The sequence below is a fragment of the Passer domesticus genome, chromosome 20 (genome assembly GCF_036417665.1).
Source record: "Passer domesticus isolate bPasDom1 chromosome 20, bPasDom1.hap1, whole genome shotgun sequence".
Taxonomy (NCBI): domain Eukaryota; kingdom Metazoa; phylum Chordata; class Aves; order Passeriformes; family Passeridae; genus Passer; species Passer domesticus.
This window is the reverse complement of record NC_087493.1, coordinates 12,500,403-12,507,975: the sequence shown is the minus strand read 5'-3', so window position 1 is coordinate 12,507,975 and position 7,573 is coordinate 12,500,403. Positions and strand designations below refer to the sequence as shown.

The window sequence follows — 7,573 nt, the reverse complement described above, 5'->3', positions numbered from 1 at the left end:
TCCTGCGTGTTTCACGTTGCGGTTTTGCTCGCGGTGGTATTCCGGTCTCGGTGAACCGATTGCCGCCGTGCGGGGGCGTTTTTGGAGCCCGGGGTGGGTTTCGGCATTTCGGTCAGGCGTCTGTGTGGACGCCTATGCCTTGGGGGCTTTCCTGAGGCGCTGGGGGCGTGGTCGTGGGCGGGGTTTAGCTGGGGGTGGGGTTAGGGGCGGGTAACGGGGCGTGACTAGGGGCGGGGTGACGTATGGACGCAGTGACGTAATGCGCGGTGCTCTGCCTGCAGTTGCCGGTAGTACTCGGCAGGTGGCGCTGTACTTGCAGATCTGCGATGCGGGCAGCAGGTGGCGCTGCAGCGGCAGTACTTGATGTCCGTCGGCAGGGGGCGGTGTGGTAGTGCTGTCGGCGGGATGTGCCCGGCGCGGTAGGGTTTTTTGCGCCTAGGGGCGGGGGGGGGGGTTTGGTGTTGAAGGGGGTGGTCTGCTTCTGTCATTAGGTGTGTGATTATTGTTTGAGTTCTGACCTATTTGTGGATACTGAGGCTATGGTGCCTGCTTATTGTTATGTGGTCCTGACAGGTGAGGGGGTGCATTGGGGAACCCTATGTATATAAAAAGAAGAAAAACTATATGTCTGGTGCAGCAGTAGAAACTTTCAGACTCCCGGGGAGTAAGTAGTTTTAAATTTTTTTTTCTTTTACACCCAGGGAGCCTGAAAGTTTCTACTGCTGCTTTTTTTTTTTTTTTTTTTCCCCTAAGTCTAGAAAGAGAGACAAAGTTGAACTCAAAGGTAGAGAGAAAATAGAGAGAAGGAAAGAGTGAGACAAAGGCAGAGAAAAAGAGAGGGAGAGAAAGGAAGAGAAATGGAGAAGAGAGAAGAACAAAAGAGAGGGACAAGAGAGGAGAGTGAAATAAGAACAGCTAACAGGAGACAGCAAAAAGAGTATAGAGTGCAAAGACAAGGGAACAGGAGAGAGTGAAAAGAGAAGAGAGTAGAGAGTGAAAAGAGAAGAGACAACAGAAGGGAGTGGAGAGAAAATAGTGAAAAGAGAAGGGAGAGAATAGGAGTGAAAGAAGAGAGAGTGAAGAGAGTTAAGAAAGACCCAACTCAGAGGGAAAAGGAAGACTGGTTAGGGTTAAAGTGAAAATGAAAAGGAGTAAGACCAAAAAAGACTGAAAAAGGGGAGGAGAGGGGAAAAAGAATGAGTGACTGTAGAAAAGAAGAACAAAAAGCTACAGTTAAGGCTAGAGAGAAGAAAAATAGTTAGAGAGAAATAGTGAAGTACAGAAACAGAGGGAAAACAAATCAGGGAAACAGGTACAGAAGCACAGAGCTACAGGCACTGAAAAACAAACACACGGTTAGAGACAGACAGAAATGAAGTTAGCAAGAGAAAAGTAAAGTGAGAGGTAAAAGGAAGAAGGGCAGTGGAAAAAAATTACTAAACCACACCAAATAAAGACAGGAGCCAAGGGGGGGGGGGAATGGGGAATCTTTATTCAGGTTGATTCAACTTTATTGAATGAATTTTCCTATTCACACTTGAGCAAAACACATGGAAAGAGTGTATACAAATGCAAGTACAGATACAATCCATACACATGCTGGTAAAAGTCCAATTTACACACAGAGCAATATACAGAAATGCAAATACAAGACAATACCAAACATAAGCCAAACACATATTAACACAAGACGATAACCTTTTTTCTACTTTCATTACACTTGGATTTATTGTTACAGGAACCCCAAAACAAAGGCAGCACACAGAACGCAACACCCATCCGTCGTGAACGCCTCCTTCACATTACACGCAAACCCATCCTCGCTCGCACCTCAACCGCTCTGCTGACCCCCGGCATGCATTAAGGGTGCTCCACAGGAACGTGGTTCCCGGGAGCCTCCAAAAAAATCCTCCTGCCTGACAAAAACCCCCGTCCCGGGACGGTCCGCCCCCAAACTTTGGCGATGAACGTCGCCTCGCGGACCGGCCGGGACCGAGGAAAAAAAAACCCAGCCGGGGGGGAAAAAAAAAAAACCCCCCGGCTGGGGATTTTTTATTCTAAATTTTAAAATGTGTTGAAAAACCTGAAAGGCAAACGTCACACGCACAAGCTTAGATCTGGTCAGCATACACTCGCACACACAGAGACAAGCGGAGGCAGACGGTCGCTCACACTCACGCAGACTCGCACGCTCTTTGAATTACACGCTCGCTGCAGCCCTACTTGAAACCCTGAACAACGTGCTTCGACGCGTCATCCGGCTGCCGCTTCTTGACGTCAAATGGTAGATTCCAGGAAAATCGGTCGCCTCGGGGACCTGTCAGACAACGGGAGGTGGTCAACGAGTGGCTATCTGACGGCTAGGACTTGTCCCTGCTCCAGGTCCCTAAGTTTTCTACCCAAAATCCCATAGAAGATAGATGAATGGTAAAGTTTTTAAAACTGTTCTACCTAACTGTGACTACATGCCAGGGCAGGGCAGCTCCGACTGTAAGTGGCGCAATATAAGTACGCACAATATAAGCCACCAGAATTACATACCATACAAGTACGCACAATATAAGCCAACAGAATTACATACCATACAAGTACATGCAAATATATGCCAACATAATTAGATACAATATAAGTACATGCAAATATATGCCAACATAATTAGATACAATATAAGCACATACAATATAAGCCAACATAGGTACATACAACATAAGCACATACAATGTAAACCAGGACTTGGGATAACTCTCTGGAAGATTAATTCTTGAGCACCGTACCCTTTGAGAAGATGGAACCTACAGAACTATGGCAGTCACATGAGGAGGGTGTAAGACACTCCCTATAGAAACCCAAGAGAATAGCACAGGAAGAAAAAGGCACTACCACAGCTGAGACGGTAGACTGATGAGAACCTCTTGTGTACTTCTTTGTGTCTCAAAAGAGAGATGGCAGAATAAGCAATGTCCGGGAAGGAACGCGAGTAAAATATGGCCGATACGGCACGGAATGATGCCGATATGGCGTCGAGATGTAACAAAGGCCTACGACACGGAAGACGGACACAGACTACATAACGCAAACACCGTAACGTAGACAACGTAACACAGACACAGGTGACATAACACAGACACAGGTGGAAACTGCCTAGCAGTTTCACCTTATGGACTCAAGATTCCTAGCGCAAGATGAGCCAGAGGCCAAAGATGCCAAAGTAAAGCGAGTCCTACGGCAATAGCGTGTGACGATGAAATGCAACTCCTTAAAAGAAGTTAGTGCCAAAGCAGTTAAGAGGATGCTCGAGAGGCTCAGTGGGCCTAGAGAGGGAAGCAAAGACTGCCGGGTGATGGTGGCTATAGCTCCGCACCTGAAGGCGAGCTCCTCGGGAGAAAGATCCACGACGATGTCGAGGGTCGAAGGAGGCTGACGACGCAAAGTTCGCGAGAACGTGGAGATGGGTCGGAACTGCCCTGCCCCGCAAAGGCTCTGGTGAGGCCGAGGAGAAACCCTCTCCCTTTACATCCGAGGGACCTGTTCCGCTAAGCTAACATCACATGGCCTCCTATGATAGTAAAGGTTTTTCCCCTTCTCCCAACTATGGGCCCCAACACTTAGCTTTTGGAAGACGAGCTGACAAAATCCATCCCCGGTGGGACGTGCACGTTGAGACGGTCTCGTGTGCTTCGGTGGTGCTCTCTCCAAACTTTGCCTACGAAGCTCCTCGCAGTACCTAAGACGAAACAGAAAATGTGACTATTGCCCTCAAAAATAATAATCCCCGGGACTCCTCCACACCACTGCCCCGGCTCACCTCAAATCTTGATTTGACTCCAGAGTCTGCCTGGAAGGTACTTGCAAAACGAAAAGGTACACGATTAGCGTGCTTCTGCATAACACTCGCCTATGAGTCACCCTGCCTAAACAGACTCACCCCCTCACACCTGTTCCTTGGCACACCAAGGGCAGTGATGGAACCGGCAAAGAAACAAAGCAAAAAAGCATGCTCTTGCTTTGTTTCTTTGCCTAACCTCCCTAACCTGACAAATAAGCCACAAGTACACCATAAGCTTGCACCCACCTGGCATCGGGCATCCTCAGCCGGCATGGATTGAAAGTGGACTGCCTAAAAAAAACCAACAAAAAACAGTGGATGCTTAGAGTTGCACCAGAAATTGAGACCCCAGCAATAGCAAGTGCTTCTGTCCACTGGTCACTCCTCACCTCGACCACTTTGCCTTGACTGCTGCTAGATGGCTTTACTTCCTAAAAATAAACAAAAAGAACAATGCTGTAACAGAGTCACCATTTACACTCCCCCTGCAGAGACAAACAGGGACTGATCTGCTCAGGGGAACCCACTCACCTGGGATAGGGAGTTCTGCCATGGATTTTATCTGTCTGCATCTGAAACAGAGTCAGGACAAAGTTCAAAGGGCAGCAGGATAACTTCACAGCTCCAGACAACTTCCTAGAGTCAACCTAGGAATACCATCTAGAATCCAACTACACCCCACATTACAAATTTCAAGCCCCCAGGATGTGTCCTATTACACCAGGCTACGCAGCAGGGCAGAGCAGCTCCGGCACAAACGTGTGCGAACGCCCGTGACACGGGACAGGACAAACAATGAGGACACAACAGGGACTACTATCTCTTGACAAGAAGAATCACTGCAAGGACTGAGAGAATGGAAAATGAAATGACTGAGGTGAGATTGACAGTGAGGTGATGAGGCTCAGACAACCATGGAGGAAGTATCTCCTAAGAGAATGATTTCGTCAAAGAACTGCAAAGATGGACGTCTGAGAATCCTACGGCCAGAATCCTCTACCTGTCTTTGCATTCTTACAAGCCCTAATCTGCCATAATGGATCTTTACAATGCACAGCAGTACGTACTGCTCAGAACAAGACCCGCAAAGACATCTGACTGGATGCTCCTAAAGAGAAATGCAATTCTGATGCCTGTCTGAGCTCCTGAGCCAAAAGTCCTGTGGCATTGGTGCCAGGCCAAGAAATGCAGAGATCACAGATGCTAAGAATGATGCCAGGGTTTCTGATGGGCCCCTCAAAGGGCTAAGGTAGACGATGCATGACATGAGACATATAAACAACACCAGGCACATTAGACAAGTGACACGATACACACTGGGACTGCTCTACCCTGCGCACCTCAGCGCTGGGATCAAAAGTGACACTTTCCCTTTATGTGGCCTAAGGGGACACTACTGGGATAGCCTCAGCCCCAAAGCAGACTCAAAAACCCCTCCCGGTGAGTCCCAAACCAGCACCCCGCATTCACCCCCTCGGCAAGTCGTAGCCCTTGACTTATCTCTCAGACATCTGGGGATGCCAATCTGCATCAGGTGCAAAAGAAGGCCGCCTTGCCATCTGGGAAGTTCTCGCTGTCACTGGGCTGCTGCCTCATAGCTACATGAAAGAAATTAAAACATCAGTGTATGGTCTTACCAGCACATTGCCCAAAACCCAACTCTTCCGCTACTCACCATCTCCTAATGCCATTAGCTTCAGCGACGCTTGGAGGCCGATGCCATCGTGGCAGGGTGTGCCTGGTTTAAGGGGAGACAGGGAGATGTGGCATTGCTGAAACCTGAGCGGACCCTCGCTCCTCCTCCCTATTCCCTGACTCACCGCAACTCCTCAGCAGCTGCCAAAGGCCAGCCGGATGACACCTGTAAACAGAAAGGTTCAAGGCTTCATCGCAGAGTCCTGCGATCCTCCACAGGGCTCGCAAGAGCAGCAAACCCGATCCATCGGCCGGTTGGGGGGTGGGGGGGCTCAGCCTACTCCAAATGGATTGCCTAAAGCACACAAACAAGACAGAAGGCTTAGAGTTGCACCAGAAACTGAGACCCCAGCAATAACAACTGCTTCTGTCCACTGGTCACCGCTCACCTTGACTGCTGATATCCAGCTTTACTTCCTAAAAACAAAACCAAAGAACAGTGCTGTAAGAGTCACCATTTACACTTCCCCTGCAGAGACAAACGGTGACTGACCTGCTCGGAGGAACCCCCTCAGCCAGGATGGGGTGCTCTGCCACGGATTTTATCTGCCTGCATCTGAAAGAAAGTCAGGACAAATGTCAAAGGGCTGCAGGATAATTTCACTGCTCCAGGCACCCTGTGTCCATCTACAAATCCCACCTATAATCCAACAACACCCCACACTACAAATTTCAAGCCCCCAGGATTTGTCCTATTACACCAGACTATGCAGCAGGGCAGAGCAGCTCCGGCACAAATATGTGCAGACACCAGTGACACAGGACAGGACAAACAAGGGGGACACAACAGGGACAGGAATCTCTTGGCAAGAAAAATGACTGCAAGGACTGAGAGAACGCAAGATTAGATGACCGAGATGAGATTGATGGCGAGCTGATGAGGCTCAGAGAACCCTGGAGGAAGAATCTGCTAAGAGAATGGTTTATTCCAAGAACTACAAAGATGGATGTCTGAGAATCCTACGGTCAGCATCCTCTACCTATCTTTGCATTCTTACAAGCCCTAATCTGCCATAATGGATCCTTGCAAGGTAAATACAGCTCAGAACAAGACCTGTAAAGATATCTGACTGGATGCTCCTAAAGAGAAATGCAATTCTGAAGCCTGTCTGAGCTCCTGAGTCAAAAGTCCTGTGGCATTGGTGCCAGGCCAAGAAATGCAGAGATCACAGATGCTAAGAATGATGCCAGAGTTTCTGATAGGCCTCTCAAAGGGCTAAGGGAAAAGACATGAGAAAGGCAAACACACAGAACGCACAATAGACAACTGACACGATACCCTCCGGGACTGCTCTGCCCTGAGCACCTCAGCATTGTGATCAAAAGTGACGCTTGGCTTTTGTGTGGCCTAAGGGGCCACTTCTTGGACATCCCCAACTCCAAAGCAGACTCAAAAAACCCTCCTGTGAGTCCCAACCCAGCACCCCACTATCATCCCCTCTGTGGGTCATAGCCATCAACTTATCTGCAGATGCCAATCCGTGTGAGATGCAAAAGAAGGCCGCCTCGCCATCTGGGAAGTTCCTGCTGTCACCGGGCTGTTGTCTCTTAGTCAGCCGCATTCGAGAAAACAGAGCATCAATGCCTGATCTTGGCAGCACATCGGCCAAAACCCGACAATTCTGCTACTCACCGTTCTCCTAGCAATGCCTGGGTCTCTTATGAATGCCGCACGCATCGGCTGCGCTCGGAGGCTGACGCCGTCATTGCAGGGTCCACCTAAGTTAAGAGGAGAGAAGGTGATGTGGCATTGGTGACACCAGAGCGGACCCTTGCTCCTCCTCCCTATTCCCCGACTCACTGCAACTCCTCAGCCACAGCCAAAGGCTACCCGGGTGACACATTTAAATAGGAAAGGCAGAGGCTTCATCACAAAGTCCTGTAATACTCCCACAGGGCTCACGAGAGCAACGATCACAGTCCATCGGCCAGCGTGTGATGGGGAGTTATGCATACTCCAAATGGATTGCCTAAAGCACACACAAATGAGAATGCATGCTTACAGTTGCACCAGAGATTCAGATCGCAGCAATAACAACAGCTACAGTCCAC

The 7,573-nt window shown here is 49.1% G+C and overlaps 2 long non-coding RNA genes across 5 annotated transcripts; both read right to left on the bottom strand.

Moving 5' to 3' along the window:
- Positions 1 to 1,480: 1,480 nt before the first annotated feature.
- LOC135284378 (uncharacterized) lies at positions 1,481 to 5,642 on the bottom strand. 3 transcript variants are annotated; one of them, XR_010349784.1, is made up of 7 exons: positions 5,502 to 5,642; positions 4,358 to 5,424; positions 4,216 to 4,257; positions 4,073 to 4,117; positions 3,806 to 3,845; positions 2,881 to 3,724; positions 1,481 to 2,800 (listed from the first exon to the last, which is right to left on the bottom strand). It is a non-coding gene; the product is annotated as an uncharacterized LOC135284378 (long non-coding RNA). The 3 variants fall into 3 exon arrangements; XR_010349782.1 differs by having other exon boundaries at positions 1,481 to 3,724; XR_010349783.1 differs by having other exon boundaries at positions 1,481 to 3,724; positions 4,073 to 4,282.
- A 124-nt stretch (positions 5,643 to 5,766) lies between these two features.
- On the bottom strand, positions 5,767 to 7,494 carry LOC135284347 (uncharacterized). 2 transcript variants are annotated; one of them, XR_010349766.1, is made up of 5 exons: positions 7,323 to 7,494; positions 7,155 to 7,240; positions 6,015 to 6,077; positions 5,911 to 5,938; positions 5,788 to 5,816 (listed from the first exon to the last, which is right to left on the bottom strand). It is a non-coding gene; the product is annotated as an uncharacterized LOC135284347 (long non-coding RNA). The 2 variants fall into 2 exon arrangements; XR_010349764.1 differs by having other exon boundaries at positions 5,767 to 6,077.
- Positions 7,495 to 7,573: the final 79 nt, after the last annotated feature.